General features: G+C 48.0%; 1 protein-coding gene across 10 annotated transcripts in view; it reads left to right on the forward strand.

The window, feature by feature from the left end:
* The window catches only part of LOC105492840 (ST3 beta-galactoside alpha-2,3-sialyltransferase 1), a 115,628-nt gene that overhangs the window by 50,683 nt on the left and 45,616 nt on the right, over nt 1-19,329 (forward strand). For 2 of the 10 annotated variants that reach the window (XM_071067800.1, XM_071067798.1), the window contains exon 3: nt 8,963-9,105. The exons of the other annotated variants lie outside the window; for them this stretch is intronic. The gene's annotated coding sequence lies outside the window, so the exon portion shown is untranslated. The remainder of the gene's footprint in view (nt 1-8,962; nt 9,106-19,329) is intronic. 10 annotated transcript variants of the gene reach the window in all.

Raw genomic sequence — 19,329 nt, forward strand, 5'->3', positions numbered from 1 at the left:
ATAATAGAGCATTTCCCCCATGCTATTTTAAATTCTTTCTGAACCATAATTTATCTTCCTTTAACATACATAAGAACATTCTGGAATTTGCTCAATAGTTTGCACAGCTCTAGTATTTACCCAGGAATGGAATTGCTGGGGCCTAGGGTGTGCCTGTGTGTAACTTGCCCCTGTACTACCAGGGGTACCTAGTGTGGCTAATGAGTCCACACTTCACTGGCAGGGCGTGTCTGCACATGGCCTATCAACATTTGGCATCACAGTGCCTTCTAATTTTTGCCAGGCTAGTAGGTGTCAAGGATGTCTCATTCTATTTTCGTTTGCATTTCTGATTGCTATTGAGGCCCTAGACCTTCATGCCTGCCCTGCCTGCCCTCACCAGGCCCCTCTGTCCTCCCTTTCCCTACCCCACCCTGACCTCCATGTCTCTTCTGCTTACCCTTCAGAATTTAACACAGACATTTGCACCTCCAAGAGGCTGTAATCTCAGGCCTCCTCTCTTCCCTCCACGGGCTGCCCTTGTCAATAGCAGGCTGAGGTCATGTTTACAAATTCTCCTCCAGAGCCTTGCACTGCTGGGATCAGAGTCTGCTCCAGCACCTACAGGCTCTGTGGCCTTAACCAAGGGCCTTAATCTCTCTGAGCCTCAGATCCTTACTTGCAAGCTGGGGATTAAAAATAGCACCTCCTGGAAGACTTTTCTTGAGAATGAGGTGGGATAATTTATTCAAAGTGTTTAGCGCATAGTATGGCTGAGCAAATGGTAGCTTTTGGGTTTTAGAGTCCTTGCAGTCCTTCCTTGTGACTATGTTTACCTGACCAGCCTCCAAGCCTAGGGAGGCCTCCTGGATGGGGCTGTGTTTGCTGCATTTTTGTATTCCCAGCTTCCAGCAGCGCTGAGCAAACCTGAAGTCCTTGGCCAATTGGTATGTCAGTCTCGCTGGAGGAGATGTAAGCATCAAATGAGGGGTTGGTCCAGATGCCCTTTTAAAAGTCTTTTCCAACCCTGAAATTCTCTGATCAGGAAATTATCAAGGAAAAAATTCTCCTTGCAGGATCCTTTCTAAGATTTCTAAATGAAATTAATTATTACAAGGGGCAGGTAATTACAGGAGGCTGCAGCTGCGGCAGAGAGCATCACACGGCTGGTGGCTGATTGGTGCATTTTGGAGGCTGCCATCTTTGTTCTGAATGGGGGTTTGGAATCCTGGCAGAGGCAGGGCCTCTCCCTTAGCAGTGCAGTGGAAGGCAGCCCTGCAGGACCCACCCTTAAGCTGGTCACCTCTCCACTGACTACCCCAGGGGATGGCAGGCAGCATCTGGTGGTATGTGAATATCAGACAGGTCATGCACAGTAGGAACAGAGGTGACTGTTGGAACACTCAGCCCAGGAGTCAGTTTCATATATCCCCAGGGGCCACGTGGGTAACACAAATGGGTTGAAACATCTGGGCAAGACAGTAGAGAGCAGTGGGGTCTGCAGCGAATTGTAAAACTGACTAGGTGCCAGCCAAAGGAGATGGCTGCTGCTCAGCTCTGCGAGATCGTTCTATGGGTAATGTGAGCCCAGGGTTCCTGGATCTTCCCCTCCTTTTTCAAAGGTAGCCAGAACTCTAGATTTTTATGTAAAACTTTCTGATTATTGTTGCACCTAATTCAAAGTTTCGTTGTGCTCTAAGGTGCAGACAGAACGTGCCTGTGGGGCAACTGTTTTCATACCTGATTTAGCCCAATACTTGACAGGCTGGAAAACTGAGGCTCAGCAGTTAAGGACTTTTCAGAAGTCCCTAGGGAGTTAGTGACCATGATGGACACAAAGTACACAAGTCTGGGCCAGGCGTGGTGGCTCACACCTGTAATCCCAGCACTTGGGGAGGCCAAAGCAGGCAGATCACTTGAGGTCAGGCGTTCAAGACCAGCCTGACCAACATGGTGAAACCCTGTCTTTACTAAAAATACAAAATTAGCCCAGCGGGTTGGCATGCACCTGTAGTCCCAGCTACTTGAGAGGCCGAGGCAGGAGAATCGCTTGAACCCGGGAGGCAGAGGTTGCAGTGAACCGAGATTGCACCACTGCACTCCAGCCTGGGCAACAGAGTGAGACTCTGTCTCAAAATAAAGATAAAAATAAAAAAGTGCACAAGTCTGGGTGAGTTATCCACCAGCTTGGTGGGCTCTTCCCCAGCACCTTTATTCAAGGCAGGGACTAAAGCTTAGAGGAGTAAAGGGACTTGCTCAAGGTCACATAGCTTGGAACAGCAGAATCCAGAGACGGACTGGGGCTTGCTGGCCCTTATCCATGGGACTGTCCAGCCACCGTGTTACTGAAAACGTCCCCGTAATGGTTTCAGTAAAGTCCTAACCAGGAACTTGGCACAGGGCAAATTCTAGCCTGCTGCCAACCAGCAGGAAAACAGCTGTCATGCCAGTAGGCAGGAAGCTGCCAAGGTGTTACCTCTGCCCAGGGAAAGTGGTTTGTGTGTTTGCTGAACTAACATGAGGCTGGAGGCAAAGGCTGCGGTGAGCAGAGATCAACTCTATCTCTTCCTGAAGGGTCCTTCCAGCTAGATGCCTGGAGTCTGATTTAAGGACATTCCTCTTACCCTTGACTTGGTGTTCTTAGAGAGCCTGCCTATAAAATCTCATAATCAGTGAGGGATGTTGATTCTTCTTTGTGATCGGGCACATGACTTAGGAAACGAACCTGGGCTTAGAGTTATGAGGGTCGTAAACACTCCCAGCTTGCAGTATCTTATCTGTGACATTGGGCTGGCCACTTTTATCATTGCTGCCCTGCCAGCCTTACAGAGCTATTGTGAGACTCTGGTTGAATGGATGGATCTCAATTGCCAAAAAAACAGCTAGAGAAATGTAAACTGGTTTTGGCCTTATATTCCTCCTCCTTGAAGGATGACATTTGCACTGGAACAGGAATGATAGGAGGGAGCCAGAAAATTCAGCAGGTGCAAAGGCCCTGGGGCAGGAATGAGCTTGGAGAGTCAAGAACGGATGGGGATTGTATTAGTCCGTTCTTGCGTTGCTATAGAGGAATGCATGAGGGTGAGTAATTTATAAATAAATGAGGTTTATTTGGCTCACAGTTCTGCAGGCTGTACAAAAAGCATGGCACTGGCATCTGCTTTTTGTGAGGACCTCAGGAAGCTTCAAGTTGTGGCAGAAGAAGAAGGGGAGCTGGCATGCCCCATGGAGGGAGAGGGAGTAAGAGAGAGGGAAGAGTGCTTATAACAAATATTGATAAAATTATACCTTCTAGGCATAGCAGGGAGGATCAGTAGACCTACCCGCATTAAAGACATAATAAGGCCCAACGCAATGGCTCGTGCCTATAATCCCAGCACTTTGGAAGGCTGAGGTGGACGGATCACCTGAGGTCAGGAGTTCAAGACCAGCCTGGTGGGTTTAGTAGAAACTCCATCTGTAGTAAAAGTACAAAAATTAGCTGGGCATGGTGATGGGTACCTGTAGTCCCAGCTACTTGGGAGACTGAGGCAGGAGCATCACTTAAACCTGGGAGGCTGGAGGCGGAGGTTGAAGTGAGCCGAGATCGCACCACTGCACTGCATTCCAGCCTGGGTGACAGGGCAAGACACCATCCCCCACCCCCACCCCCAAAAAAAGACATAATAAAAGCTAACATAATATTTATATAAATAGAGGGCATTTGGTAATTATGATTTATCATAATCTAATGGGTTGAAATCATTTGTTTGGTTTAACTAATTACCAATTCAATTCGTTCTAACCTCTTTTGGACTCACTCATAGGCTAGGCCTAGGATTAAAATAATAATTAGTATAAGAGCTGTGCTAATTATTAATTTTAGGTTGCTTGTCTGAAAAACTCATGGTAAGGGTAATAGTAGGAAGATTTCAAAGAGGAGAAATGTCATGGCTACTAGAGAAAACTTTATGAAAAAGGTGACGTGGCCAGAGCCTATTGGGTCAAAACTACATTCGTAGGGGCTCTTTTTAACAATGATAACCCTTGAGATCTAGCAGAGTGAGAACTCACTCATTACCCTGAGGACAGCGCCAAGCCATTCATGAGGATTTGCTCCCCATGACCCAGATGCCTCCCACAGGGCCCCACCTCCAACACTGGGGATCACATTTTAAGGTGAGATTTGGAGGGGACAAATATCCAGACTATATCAGGAGCTGACACGACTGAAACAGTGTAAGGGAGACAGCAGGAGGACAAAGCAGACAGGAGGCCAAAGTCCTGCCAGGAGCAGGGTGTGGACCCAGGAGGCCTGACGGCCTGGCATGGCATTGGAGTGAGCTCTCCTGCAAGATGGCAATGGGGACCTCGTCCTCAGAGGCAGGCCTTTCCACTAAGGCCAGGACCATGAAGGGATAGCAGAGAGGTCCAGAAAATGAAGAAGCTGGCAGAGGGTGGGGGAGTTGGATCACCCCAAAGACATCATCCAGAAGAGAGGGGCAGGTCATCTGGGCTGTGAAATATGAGTAGGGTTTGTCTGGGCAGCGAGAGGGAGATGGACTTTCCAGAGGGCTTGGCCTCTGCCAGGGGAGTGGGGGCGGGGGGACGGCACATGGAATTGTGTGGTGTTGCTTCCCTCCTGCTTTGGAAGCTGTGAGTGCCCCACAGGATTGAATTGAAGGCCTAGAACCCTGGATGGGAGAAAACAGGAACCCAGGAGATCTCAAGGGTCTTAGCAGGCAGACCCATATAATGTCTGGACCCTGACCCTCCCCACCTAGTGCCCCAGGACTGCAGAACACCCCCTTCCTTGTAGCCTTGCTCATTTGCTCAGAAGTCAAGGCCCAGGATGGAATCTCATTGCCTGAGAACGCAGGAGCATGAGGAGCTTCTAGGGAGCCCTTGCTTCTGTTGTGGGAGGGAGGCCTGTGTGTTTACCATCCCACAAGGAGAGCATGCGGTGGAGGAGAGGTGCTCCTCAGGAAAGGACTGGTGGCAGTGAGATGGGAGCACAGGATCCTTTGGGAGCAGGGCAACCCCAGCCCACCCTCACCCTCTTGATTCCTGCCTGTTCCATTCTCTTCCATGGCATGGAAGGAGTTCCCACCCCAGGCTCCTTGCTGGAGATATGACGGGAGCAAATAGCTGTGACACTGGTCCACTCTGAGCTCCTACAGTGATCCTAAAGCCAAAATGAATAGTGCCCACTGCCTGTGGCCAGGGAGCTCGCTGCGCTGGGTGGGAAATGGTCCTATGAAGAATGAACTAGGGGTGGGTCGTTGGTGTTAATCTTAGATCCCCATGAGTAAGAAAGGATACATCTTTGTTGCCTGTGTCACTTTGATTATTAGTGAAGTAGAAATACTCTTTGTAGTCTATTGGTCATGTGCATTTCTTCAATATTGATTTGCCTTTTATCTACTATTTTTAAAAATTTGTGTTGTGTGCATTTGTGACAATCATTTTGCAAGAGCTCTTTGCATTTATTATGGATATTAGCCAGGCGTCTGGCTTGGGCTGAAAAGACGCTTGGTTTGCCATTTATTTTGCACTGTCATTCAGGGCATTTAGTCTGTTAGCACAGGAATCAATTTTTTTTTCTTTTTTCTTTTTTCTTTTTTTTTCTGAGATGGAGTCTTGCTCTGTTACCCAGGCTAGAGTGCAGTGGTGTGATCTCAGCTCACTACAACCTCCACCTCCTGGGTTCAAGCAATTCTTCTGCCTCAGCGCCCCGAGTAGCTGGGATTATAGGTGCGAGCCACCATGCCTGGCTATTTTTATTTTTGTATTTTTAGTAGAGACGAGGTTTCACCATGTTAGCCAGGCAGGTCTTAAACTCCTGATGTCGTGATCCACCCGCCTCAGCCTCCCAAAGTACTGGGATTACAGGTGTGAGCCATCACGCCCAGCCAAGACCTTTTTCTAGAAAGAATCAGATAATAAATATTTTAGGCTTTGAGAGCCATGCCATCACACTTCCATCTGTTTGACTGTGCCATTGGAGCATGAAAGCAGCCGTGGACACTGTTTACACAGACGTTCACATTTCTTATGTATTCAGTCTTTTCTTCTATGTAAATATGGGAGGACTTCCCTACTCCAAAATTAAATGAAAGAAAAACAAAAAACTAGAGAAGAGGAAAAGTCCTCAAAAGTGGTATAAGTGTAATAAGCAGTGATGAGTGCTGACCGAAGATGTACTAACATCGCCTTGGATCTCCGTAGGTCTTTAGTCCCCAGGAGAAGAGGTGAGAGTGAGCACTGCTGCAGGCAGGGGCAAAGTCACAAGGGAAAGCCGAGGCATCCGGGCCTGGGGGAGCTCTTCAGCAGGGCTGGGGTTGGGGTGGCACTCCAGAGGGGCATCCCCTCATCCTGTGCCTCTCCTCTGATCCTTATTCTCTCTGCTGACCTTGATGACTGTGTTCTCAGAGGACACTAGGCCCAATTGTGTCTTGAGAGATGTGTTCAGCCAACCACCTGGTCTTTGTCAGTCCCAGTGAAACCCCTTAGCTTCCTTCTATGGAAACAGCAGGCCTCTTCCTTCCCTCTAATCTGGGCCCTCCCAGGGACTGGATTGTCAGGTCTGATCTTAAGGAATCACATGTGAATTTTACACTTAGCTCCTCTACCCTTTTCTTTTAATGCTGTTTCACAGATGTTCTGAAACCCAGTGCTGTATTTAAGATATAACTTTCCTATCCTATAACTTTGAATATAAACTAAAACATCCAGCTGGTTTTGCAAAGGGTTTTCTGAGTGTGAGAGGGTCGGATGGGTGTTCTCCCCTTCTCCTCCCAACCCTCAGCTTGGTTGCTCTCATGACATACTGGAGAAACAGGCTTGGGCCTGGACCAACCCTGTGCAGACTCACAGACTCACAGCTGGCCATGGGACCTGGGACAGGCCCTTCACCTTTCAGTGGCCTCCGAGATGATGGTATATGTGATGCTTAACTTAATATTGAATGTCAGCTCATTTGATTGAATGATAAAAAGTATTGTTCCTGGATGTGTCTTTGAGAGTGTTCCCAAAGGAGATTAACCTTTGAGTCAGTGGACTGGGAGAGGCAGACACACCCTCCATCTGAATGGGCACCCTCTAATCAGCTGCCAGCGTGGCCAGGATAAAAGCAGGCAGATGAACATGGAAGGACTAGACTGGTAGATTGGCTGAGTCTTCCAGCCCCCATCTTTCTCCTGTGCTGGATGCTTCCTGTCCTCGAACATCAGACTCCAAGTTCTTCAGCTTTTGGACTGTTGGATTTACACCAGTGGTTTGCCAGGGACTCTTGGGCCTTTGGCCACAGACTGAAGGCTGTGCTGTCGGCTTCAGTCCTTTTGAGGTTTTGGGACTCATACTGATCCGCCACTAGTTTCCTTGCTTTTCAACTTGCAGACGGCCTATCGTGGGACTTTACCTTGTGATGCTGTGAGTCAATTCTTAATGTTTGTTTTTGTTTTTGTTTTGAGACAGCGTCCCACTCTGTCGCCAGGCTGGAGTGCAGTGGTGCATTCTCAGCTCACTGCAACCTCTGCCTCCCAGGTTCAAGCGATCCTCCTGCCTCAACTTCCCAAGTAGCTGGGATTACAGGCACCTTCCACCACACTCGGCTAATGTTTTGTATTTTTAGTAGAGATGGGGTTTCACCATGTTGGCCAGAATGGTCTCAATCTCTTAGCCTCATGATCCACCCACCTCGGCCTCCCAAAGTGCTGGGATTACAGGTGTGAGCCACCGTGCCTGGCCTTCTCCTTAATAAACTCCCCTTTATATATACATCTATCCTATTAGTCCTGTCCCTCTAGAGAACCCTGACTGGAAACATGTGACTGGAAGCGTCTCTAGTGAAGGTGCAGTGAGACAACTTAGCTAGTATGTATTGGCGTGACATGTTGGCATCACTCCAGAGCCTGGTGACCTAGGTTTGGGTGACTGACTTTGCTGCCTACTAGCTGTGTAGCCTGGAACAAGCGACTTCACTTCTTTGTGCTTGTGTAAATATAGGGGGATGATAAGGCACCTAATAATAGATTGTTTGGAAGATCGAATGGCTTAATCCACATCAGGTGTCTGAAACAGTGCACATCTACGTAGTTGGGAAATGTTAGCTATTGTAGGCCAAGTGCCAGTCATATAGTAGGTGTTCAATAAATACAGCCACCTTTCTGTTATTAGATGTGCTGGAACAATTCCATTACACTAACTTTTGCTACTTTTGTAAGAACTGCAGATTTAATGCCTATCTACCTCCCCATAAGCACTGTTAATTAAAGCCCCCAAGCCCAGATAACCTTGCTTTTCTGTCCTTAGCAAGCTTTGGCTTGATAAGAATTTTCAAAATGTGTTTGTTGATCTTTTAAAACCCCTGAGATGAATATTTACTGCCAAAATGTGCAAGTGTATCGCAAGGATTTAATTCAGGCGCTAGATAATAATGCTGGAGATTTAAAGAAGGAAAATGGCGACGTTTTCATTTCCTTGCCTTCTATCTGCTACGGCTATGAGCGCTTCTGTTTATCATTTAAATCCTATTTGAAAAGGTCACTGGTTATTTGTGTGAATCATACAGTGTGAGGACTTAGGAAAAAAGAGCCAAAGATTGGCCATCGCAGTCGCCTGCTTAATTCCCTGTCCTTCCCCCATGATGGAGTTTGCTCTGAGTCTCTGCTGTTCTCAGCTTGTGGTGGCCACCACGGGGTACAGGAGGACCCCTGGGTCCAGGCATGTGAGACTGTCAGTAATGATGAGAAGACCAGACACTGCTCAGAGTGCATGGAGTTTGTGAGTCCACTTGAAATTAGGCTGGTGCAACTGAGGAATGGTGCTTTAAATTTTATTCCATTTTAATTAATTAGCTAATTATTTAAATTAATTAGCTAATTTAATTAGTGGCACTAATTAATTAGTGGCACTAATTAGTTAATTAGTGCAACTGAAGAACTGTATTTTAAACTGAAATTTTCAATCCACTCTCATTTTTACTTGCATTCCCATTTTACAGAGGAGAAGTCTGAGGGTCCAAATGCTTCAGCACTGGTTTAGAATTGCCCGGCGTGTACGTAGTGGACCTGCTCTCTTCAGATACGTGCAGACGATCTCTGAAAGCTCTCTCTCCCGCAGTTCCTCTCTAATGATGTTCAGCAGGTATTCTCTGAGCGTCGTGTAGCCTGTGTTCCGCAGGTGTGAGGTGAAGGGGCGATGGCGTATTTATTGGCCTCGTATCTGATAGTTGCCCGCACATTGTGCCCAGAGAAGCACTTTGGGAAGTGGAGCTGGTGTTCAAAAGGTCACTAATTGGCTTATTCCCGAGGATTCATCTTCAGGTGTTGAAATCTCTTTTTTGAAAGACCTAACCTGGGAAGTCCACTGAATACAGGTGTGTGATGCAGTTTCTCAGGGACAGCAGGAAACCAGGGGAAGTTTCCAGAGAGGAGAAGTGTGAAGAGCCATTCTCCATTGCTTTTTTTTTTTTTTTTGAGATGGAGTTTCACTCTTGCTGCCCAGGCTGGAGTGCAATGGCGTGATCTTGGCTCACTGCAACCTCTGCCTTCTGGGTTCAAGTGATTCTCCTGCCTCAGCCACCCGAGTAGCTGGGATTATAGGCATGTGCCACCAGGCCCAGCTAATTTTGTTTATTTTTAGTAGAGATGGAGTTTCACCATGTTGGCCAGGCTGGTCTCAAACTCCAGACCTCAGTTGATCCACCCGCCTTGTCCTCCCAAAGGACTGGGATTACAGGCGTGAGCCACGGCGCCTGACCCTCCTTCACTAATTTGCTGGGTTACAGTCACTGCCCTCCAGAGGGACATGATCTGCCCTGCTTCCCTCACTGACCTCGTCCTGTAAAATTATCCCTTTTACTCCCCACACTGGCTGAATACCACCAGCTCCTTTCCACCCTGTGATCTCCCACTGGCATGTCCCTCCACCTGAGCTCCACTCTCCTCACCTGGTGTTTGCAAGTGGCTCACTCAGGAGCTCAGTCTCACGGTTCCCCGGTGCCCCATGCCCTGTCATTTGCAGTGGTGTCCTGTGATCCTCACAGGAGCCTTGTGAAGTCAGTCCTGTTCTCATTTTACCGACGAACCTTAGAGAGGCTCCATAGCTCACTCAGAGTCTCGAAGCAAGTGAAACGCAAGGGTAGAGTCCACTTCTGTCTGGCCCTACACCCTGTGCCTCAACTGTACAACCAGTATTCTCTGATAGAACTTTCCCAGTGACGGAAATGTTCAATATCTGTACTGTCCAGTTCAGTAGCCTCTCACTGCATGAGACTACTAGGCACTTGAAATTTGGCTGGTGCCACTGAAGAACTGTGCTTTAAATTTCATTCAATTTTAGTTAATTAGCGAATTATTTTAATTGATTAGCTAATTTAGTTAGGAACACTAATTAGTTAATTAATGAGTGCATCTGAGGAACTGCATTTTAAACTTAAAATTTAATTTTAATTGGAAATAGCCACATGAGGCTAGTAACTGTAAAGAACTGTGACAAGCCTGAGATGTCTCCCTATTTGCAAGCTGACAAATTAGCCTGCTGACAGATGCTGGCAGAAGACAGGAGCTTCCTGGATCAGAGACGAGGGACTTCATTACTCACAGCACAGCGGGCAGCCGGCTTGAGTTTCATACTTGTGTCGTTTCTGCTTGCCTCCAAGTCCCATGGGGTTTTGTGTAAAAGCATTTACCATTATCTGCACCGTTTTGTATGATACACAAGCTTTCAGAGAGAGGGACTATATATTTCACTCCTCATTGTATCTCCAGTATCCCAAAGAGAGCCTGGAACATTCTAGGGACCTAACAAGTCTCTACTAAATGACCAATAGCTCTGGTTCCTCACAGAAGCCAAGAGTCTGGACCCAGTGGTTATTGAGGATCCTCCCAGCTCTTGAAGAAGGTCTCTGAATTTGAGCGAGTGCCCTGCGTCTGAGGTTGTCTCTTCCTTACAGTCGCTGCGGAGATCAGCCTCAAACAGGGCTCTCAGTTTCCTCCCTGCAGGGCCTGAGTCTGGGACTCCGTGCACGTAGATTGCAGAGGAAGTGTTCCAGGGAAAGGATGGGGGACACAGGGCTATGCAGGGGAGCTGCTGAGCAGGGATATACTCCCAGCTAGATACTATGGCCAATCCCAGAGCACAAACTGCACCATGAGACTGTCCCACAAACCTAAAAGTTTGGCCTGGACCCAGGGACATTTGGGAGCCTCAGAAGATTATAGGCAGCAGGAAGGAAAGACAGAAATCCGAGAATTCCACATAAGAAAACGTGTTCTGGACTCTGGAGTCCAGGTAGTTTGGTGTTTGACTCAGACTCTAGGTGGCAGTAGGGAAGAGAAATGAGCGTGCTTCCATGCTGTTGGGGAAAGGTGCATTTTTTTTCAACTCTAGTACTTACCATCAGCGGGGGAAACCGAAGGAAAAGGCAAAGGAGGCCAACCTTGTGTAACCCCGTGTCCCTCCGTCATTGTCTGTGGGCTGCCTAGGGTGTGGGGGGTGAGAGGGTGGGCACCTCCCAGGGGAGGCAGCTCCTGTGTGGCCAGAGGCAGTTCTCTGGATCAAGGGACAGCTGCGAGCTGTCAGCAGCCAATAGTCACAGCAGCTGAGGGGTGGTGGCCCAGCCAGAAGAGGCCCCTGGGCAGAGTGCCAGCAGCATCTACCCTGCAGGGACCCAGCACCTTCCAGGTAGCCTGACCCCAGCTAAGGAAATGAAAACCTGAAACCTGCCTTTCCAGGTGAAGTGGCTCCGAGGGTCACTGGGCGTAATTTGCTACCTAAGGAAAGTCCAGCGGTTCTTGATTACCATCCCCTGCCCTCCACGCCGCTCAGGTTTCCTGCTCGTCCTCTGGGCCGGCCTGGAGAAGAAACACACAATAAGTCTTCTTTTCTTCATGTCCCTACAATGTGCCAGGAACTCTTCAAGAAACTTGGCCTATATTATCTCATCTAACTTTCCCAGCAACCCCGAGAAATGGGCCTTGTAATGCCAGTGCCTGCAAGGTGGAAGCCGTGGCTGGCCGAGGTGAAATCCCATCCCGGCACCGCACAGCTAGGAATGGCAGTGCCAGGACTCAAAGCCAACCTCCTGTGCCAAAGCCTGTGCTCTTCCCCACCATCTCCATGGGCATGGGTCGGGGAGAGGACGCATCAGGAGACTGTGCCTTCCTGTTCTTTCTCTTTCTCCAGGCAGCCCCAGCAAGCACTGCAGGAATTCAGGGAGCGAAGAGGGAAGTCAAGGAACCCTAGCCCATGGTTTCCCCTACTGATGAGTAGTGGATTTGAGAATGTGCATCTTCCCCCAACAGCATGGAAGCTCACTCATTGGTCTTCCCTACTGTCACCTGGCATCTGATTCAAACACCAAATGACCTGGACTCCAGAGTCTAGAACACGTGTCTTATGTGGAATTCTTGGATTCCCGTCTTTCCTTCCCGCTGCCTATAATCTTCTGAGACTCCCAAATATCTCTGGGTCAAGGCCCAACTTATAGGCCTGGGTTTTGAGATCCCTCTGCAGTTTGCCAAGTTTCTTTATTTCTATTTATTTATTTATTTATTGTAATTTTTTTTTTTAGTAGAGACAGGGTTTCACCATGTTAGCCAGGATGGTCTCCATCCTCTGATCTTGTGACCCACCCACCTCGGACTCCCAAAGTGTTGGGATTAAGGCGTGAGCCACTGTACCCGGCCCAGGTTTCTTTTTTTTTTTTTTTTTTTTTTTGAGACAAAGTCTCACTCTTGTCCCCCAAGCTGGAGTGCAATGGCACAATCTTGGCTCACTGCAACCTTCACCTCCCAGGTTCGAGCCATTCTCCTGCCTCAGCCTCCCGAGTAGCTGGGATTACAGATGCATACCACCACGCCCAGCTAATTTTTGTATTTTAAGTAGAGACAGGGGTTTCACCATGTTGGCCAGGCTGGTCTCGAACTCCTGACCTCAGGTGATCTGCCCACCTCGACCTCCCAAAGTGTTGGGATTACAGATGTGAGCCACTGTGCCCAGCCGCGGTTTGCCAAGTTTCTTCCAACCAATCCTATCTTTCAAGGTTGCCCATCACCATCTCTCACTGTAATACAAAGGAGATCTGCCATTTATTTGCTCAATACGTAAAAATATTTGTTCTTATTGAGGGAGCCCATGCCACCTCCCCAAGATGGGCAGATCACTTTGTATGTGTGGTCTTGTGTGAGCCTCACGAGGACCCCATCAGGTCAGTCCTGTTGTTCTCATCTTATAGATGAAAAATTGAAACTCAGCGAGGTACAATAACCTATTCAAAGTCTCAAAGCCAGTGAGGAATAGAACAAGGATTAATGCAAGTCAGTCTGGCCCAGACCCTGTGCTCTCTACTTCTCGGTCAGCACTCTCCAATAGAACTTTCCCAATGATGGAAATGCTCTATGTTGGTACTGCCCAGATCAGTAGCTGCTAACCACATGAGGCTGTTAAGCACTTAAAATTTAGCTGGTGCAACTGAGGAACTGTTCTTTAAATTATATTCAATTTTAATTAATTCAATTAATTTAATTAGTGGCATTAATTAGTTAATTAATGAGTGCAACTGAGGACTTGTATTTTAAATTTAAAATATACGTTTAATTAGAAATAGCGGGTGAGCGCGATGGCTCACACCTGTAATTCCAGCACTTTGGGAGGCCGAGGTGGGCGAGCTGCGAGGTCAGGAGTTCGAGGCTAGCCTGGCCAACATGGCGAAACCCTGTCTGCACTAAAAATACAAAACTTAGCCGGGCATGGTGGCACGCGCCTGTAATCCCAGCTACTCAGGAGACTGAGGCAGGAGAATCGCTTGAACCCAGGAGTTGGAGATTGCAGTGAGCCAAGATTGCACCACTGCACTCCATCCTGGGCGACAAGAGTGAAACTCCATCTCAAAAAAAAAAAAAAAGAAAGAAAGAAAAAAAAAAAAGAAATAGCCACGTGAGGCTAGTAGACATAAAGAACTGTGACAGACCTGAGATGTCACCCTATTTGCAAGCCAACAGATTAGCTTGCTGGCAGATGCTGACAAAAGATAGCAGCTTCCTGGATTAGAGTCAAAAGACTTTACTCCAGCATAGCAGGCAGCCTAAGTTTCACGTTTGCATCATTTCTACTTGTACCCCAAGTCTCATGGGCTTGCTTCATAGATGAGGAACCTCAATCTTTTACAATAATGGTCTGCAAGTGAACCTACTCAACTTTTCTCTTGGAAAAGTTATCATTATCTTCATGATCCTGGAGAGTGAGCACACCTGAGCCCTGCTCTGGAAGGAGACACTGTCTCTATGTTCCATGCTCTGTGCCTCCTTAAAAAGGTAGTTCAGAAAAGAAACCTCCCTGTGCTTCTGCTTGCAAGACACACGGAAGTGCAAGAGACCCATAAAGAATTGTCTGTCAACCGTGATGCTGCATTGGATACTGCAACTCCCAATTGTCTGCAGTGACTGTTCTGGGATGTTTCACATGTATTACATCATTGACCACCCCCAGATGTCTGCAGAGTTAGCCTGTCTTTTCTGTTTAGCAGGTGAAGAAATTGAGGCTCACTCCCACCCAGCTTCCTGAACTTTGAGATCGTGGATTCTCCTACCCAATACCAACTCTTTCTACTTCCCCCTTGTTCCCCCAAAAAACAGAAACCTGGAATGTTTGTCCTCCTCACTCCTTTTCAAAACTTTACCCTCCAAAACTGGAATTCATTTTCTCTTCTGCCTTGTCATCTTCTTCTGATTTTCCAGAAGAGTTGCCAGTCTGACCTCCTCCCCGAAGCCTTCCTTGCATAGCCCAACCTATGCTGAACTCCCCTGTCTCTTCTCGATCATAGAAGGTCCTATCTCATACTCTTCACTGACAGCTCTTGAGGGCAGAGCCTGTACCTTCCCATGGCCACTCTTCCCCAACATGGCCTATCTCAGGAGTTGGGGGAAAAACAAACCAACAAATAAGAACTCAAAAAACTAAACCAGAAACAAGCAGCTATTATTTTATGCCTGGGATTGACTTCCCACTTCACTACCCACTTTCAATTCCAGGCCCCAGGGAGTGGGTGAATGGGCTTGATTCTTTCCCAGAAAGGGGAGATGTTTTGAAATGACTCAAAGAAAGGCTGATTGGATTGGATTGAGTTTTGGTAAATCCACCCACAAGAGTAGAGAAACTTGACATTTGCCTTCCGAGCCAGCAAGAGGGAGGAATCTCATTTCCTTCTAACTGAGCAGGAGGCGATGGAATGTTATGCCTGAGCAGGTCTCAGGAGACTGGGTTCTAGTCCAAGTTCTGAGGCTGGCTGGCTACATGACCTTGGGGAAGACACTCCCCTTTTCCAGGTCTTAGTTTCTCATCTGTGATGCAGGACTGGAGGAGGGGGAGAGGAGTCAGACTCTCCAGTTGCCCTCCCACCCTACCTTCCATTCTGGGCTTCAGTGGCTCTCCGGGCCAGGAGAGCCCAGCCTTCACTTCACAGGAACTCAGTGACGTTCTGCTCCTCCCAGCCTACTTCCTGCCACCTCCCTGAGCAGGACCAGCCTTCCCTCGTCTCCATGTACAGTGTAGACGTTGCACACTGCCTGGCTGAGGGAGCACCTACTGTAAGGCTGTGCTGAAATAGCAGCATTTGATTCTAATCCAAACTCCTCTATCTTCAGCCCTGATACATTACCTCATCATAAACATAATTCACAGTGCCGCCATCGCTGCCTTGAAAGGTGGGCATGTTTTTCTCTGCACTCTCATTCAGTTATTTTTAGGAAATGCCATGTAGTTCCCATACACTTGACATCTACCTGCTTTCACTACATCTGGAGAGATTCAGGAAATCAGAAAGTCCTTGTTAAGGATAAGGCCTAGGGTGGAGCTGCGATGTACTTTCCATTTGTAAAACCCAGGCAGAGGAGTCTGTGCAGGTTAAAGACACAGATAAAGAAAAACAATTGATCGAAGAACAATTGGCTAAGCTAGGGTGGAGGTTCTCCAGGCAACCAGGGAGTGGGGGGCTGGACGGAGGGAGGAAGGAAAGGAGGGAGGGAGGGTCTTCAAGGAGGGGTGTCAGGGATGGGGCAGAGAGGGAGCAGACAGTGGATCCTAATCATTACAGACACTGTGCTGAGAACTCTTATCACCTCTCACTGAATCCTTACAGCAGCCCCAGGATATGGGTATGCTCATTATCCCTGTTTTGCAGATGAGAAAACTGAAGTTCAGAGATGAAATGGCTTATCCATGGCCACTGAGCTGCAAAATTGCAGAGCCTGAGTGGGAGTCGGATCTCCTGACCACCTACTCAGTTCTTACAAATCAAACGTTTGTTGGGGGGAGATAGAATGCTTGCAAAAGGAACTCTGTTTGTCAGCTTTGCTGCATAACAAAATCTTCCAAGCTCAGTGACTTGCAACAAATGTTTATTTCTTGTTCATTACAAGTGAAAATGCCTGGGTAACCTGCAGGTCAGCTGTGGCTCAGCAAAGCTCTGTGAATTTTCTCAGTTTAAGGTCCAGGGTGAAGGTAGTCGCTAACCAGGACATGCTGTCCTCTAATCAGAACTGAAAGAACTACGTAGTCAAATTTCAGCTTTCTGCTCAGAGATGGCACGTTAGAACCGCACATACTCTGTCGACCAAAGCAAGTGACGTGGCCAAGCCCAATGTCAGTGGAGCAGGGAGGGATATTGTCTGTCCTCCCACAGTGAGAGGTGGAGGGTGCTAGAAGGGGGATAAATAGTTGCATAATACAGTTGGCTGGGCCACACTGGGCTCTGCCTGGGTCTGACTCCTATCTCTGTCACTTAATAGTTGTGGTCATATGGCCTACAGCAAAGTGCTTGACCACACTGTGCCTCAGCTTTCTCATCCGCAAAATGGGGATGATAATTATAGTCCTGCATTAATTTGCTAGAGCTACCATAACAAAATATCACAAACTCGGTGGCTTAAACGACAGAAATTTATTTTCTCACAGATCTGGAAGCTGGAAGTCCAAGATCAAGGTGTCCTCAGGGTTGGTTTCTGATGAGGGCTCTCTTTCTGGCTTGCAAATGGCTGCCTTCTAATTTGTCCTCACATGACTTTCTTCTGTGCATATGGTGAGAGTGCTTTCTGGCACTTTTTTTTTTTTTTTTTTTTTTTTAATAGGAACATCAGTTCTAGCAGATTGTGGCCCCACCATTATGATCTCATTTAACCTTATTATCTTCCTAAAGGTCTTATCTCCAAATACAGTCATCTTGAGGGTTAAGGCATCAACATATGAATTTGGTGGGGGTGTAGGGGACAGTTCAGTCCATAGCAAGGGCCAATTCTGCAGCGCTGTTGTGATGATTTAAATGGATTAGGATAGTGTCTGGCCTACAGGCAAGCACTGAATAAGAGCTAGGCTGCTCTTAGTGCCCTGGTGGTAGCAGGCCCCACAGTCTCATGATTGGGCATTCCCTGCAATGATAATGCCTCATTTGCTTTCTTTGTCCTTTGCAACCTCTCCCAATTCCTGGCATAAATGAGGTGACCAGGAAATGGATGCTTGTGTGCCCCAGTGAATCCTGAGGCAGTTGACAGAAGGCACGCAGGGTTTGAGGTGCCCTGGGCTGCACTCGCTGCTGTGTTGCTGACCTGCTTGGTGACTTTGGTCAAGCCACCGTCTTCTGCCAGCCAGGATGCATCTCATTAAGACAAAGCTTGTTTTGTCCACAAAATCTCAGCAGATTTCATTTGCCCGTGGCCTTTTGTGGCTATTCCTAAGTATTGGGTAGTGCTCAGAGCCAAAGTGCTTGAGATTGGGATTTTTTTGTTGTTGTTGTTGTTTGTTTTTGTTTTTTGTTTTTTTCTTGAGACGGAGTTTCACTCTTATGACCCAGGTTGGAGCACAGTGGCACAATCTTGGCTGTCTGCAACCTCCGCCTCCCTGCAACCTCTGCTTCCTAGGTTCAAGCGAGTCTCCTGCCTCAGCCTCCCAAGTAGCTGGGATTACAGGCGCCTGCCACCACACCTAGCTCATTTTCATATTTTTAGTTGAGACAGGGTTTCACTATGTTGGCCAAGCTGGTCTTTGAACTCCTGACCTCAAGTGATCCGCCCACCTTGACCTTCCAAAGTGCTGGGATTATAGGCTGAGCCACTGCACTCGGCCGGAGAGATTGTTTCTTTTACAGAAATGTTCTTATAGATTCCAAATTGACAGTAATTCTCCAAACCCCCTCCCATAGCTACTGCTCCCCACCTTAAGACAGCACCTAATGACCCTGCCAGATAGGGCCAGGCTGGACAGGCACAGGAGAACTTACTCTCGCTGCCTGTGTCTGGGACAGTTTTTGGGTTATGCCTAAGTGCACACACTTCCTTGGGGTTGGGGGTGGGTGAGAACAGCCTTTGACCTGCAAACCTGGGTTCCAGTCCCCATTCTGCCCTTGCTCCCCTTAGTCCACCGAGCTGCTCGACCTCCAAGCTTCGGTTTCCTTCTGTGGGTGATGGCGAGGCTGGAGCTACCCCAAGGGACTGCCATGGGGCTAAATAATGGATGTGAAAGGCCTTAACCCAGTGCCAGGCACACAGCAGGTCCCAGAAAAAGGATGTGCCATCCTCTCACTTTCTGTTTACCCCACCCATCCTCATCCTTCACTGAGTGAGTGTTTTCCTGCTCTTGAGTAGCTACCCACAGACACAGAACCACCCAGGCTTAAGGCGACCTCTTGGGATTCCGTGGCAACACTGAGAAAGCCTGTGTGGATTTTTCTATCCTCGCTCGTGTTACCTTTCCCACATCTGGCCTTGCTTAGAAAGAACAATGTCTGAGGCTGTTTGTTTAGTAGAGAGCTCTGTTAGCTGAGGAGGGACAGATTAAAGGCCGTGGGGACAGCCAAGCCTGTCCAAGTCCCCTTGCCTGGTGTGGCTCAGCCCGGCAGCGTTGGGAGGGAGAGCACCAGGTGAAAGTTCTTGGCGTCCTCCCAGCTCGTTGCTAATTCGTTATTTGTATGATGACTGATGCAGTGCATTTTTGACCCTCTCAGTCTCAACTTCCTCATCAGGGAAACAGGAACAAAGATACCTTCTGTGAGATGTGCAGCATCTGGCCCAGAGTAGAAGGTGATGATGATGATGAAGATGATGATAGCTCAGCCCTTAGGGAGCATTGCTGACAGGCCAGGAATGCTTTAAGCACTTCATATTCATTGACCCTCTTAATCTTCTTGGCAACCCTAGGAGGTGGGCTCTATTATTCTTTTTCTTTACAGATGAGGAAACTGAGGCACAGTGAGGTTAAGTGACTCCGGGCGGGATGTACCGCCAGTGAATGACAGGGCTGGGAATTGGACCCAGGCTGCCTTGCTCCATAGCCCCCGACCCTCATCACTGCCCTCAGACCCAGGTGACATTAATTATG

This window comes from Macaca nemestrina, chromosome 8 (genome assembly GCF_043159975.1).
Source record: "Macaca nemestrina isolate mMacNem1 chromosome 8, mMacNem.hap1, whole genome shotgun sequence".
Classification (NCBI taxonomy): domain Eukaryota; kingdom Metazoa; phylum Chordata; class Mammalia; order Primates; family Cercopithecidae; genus Macaca; species Macaca nemestrina.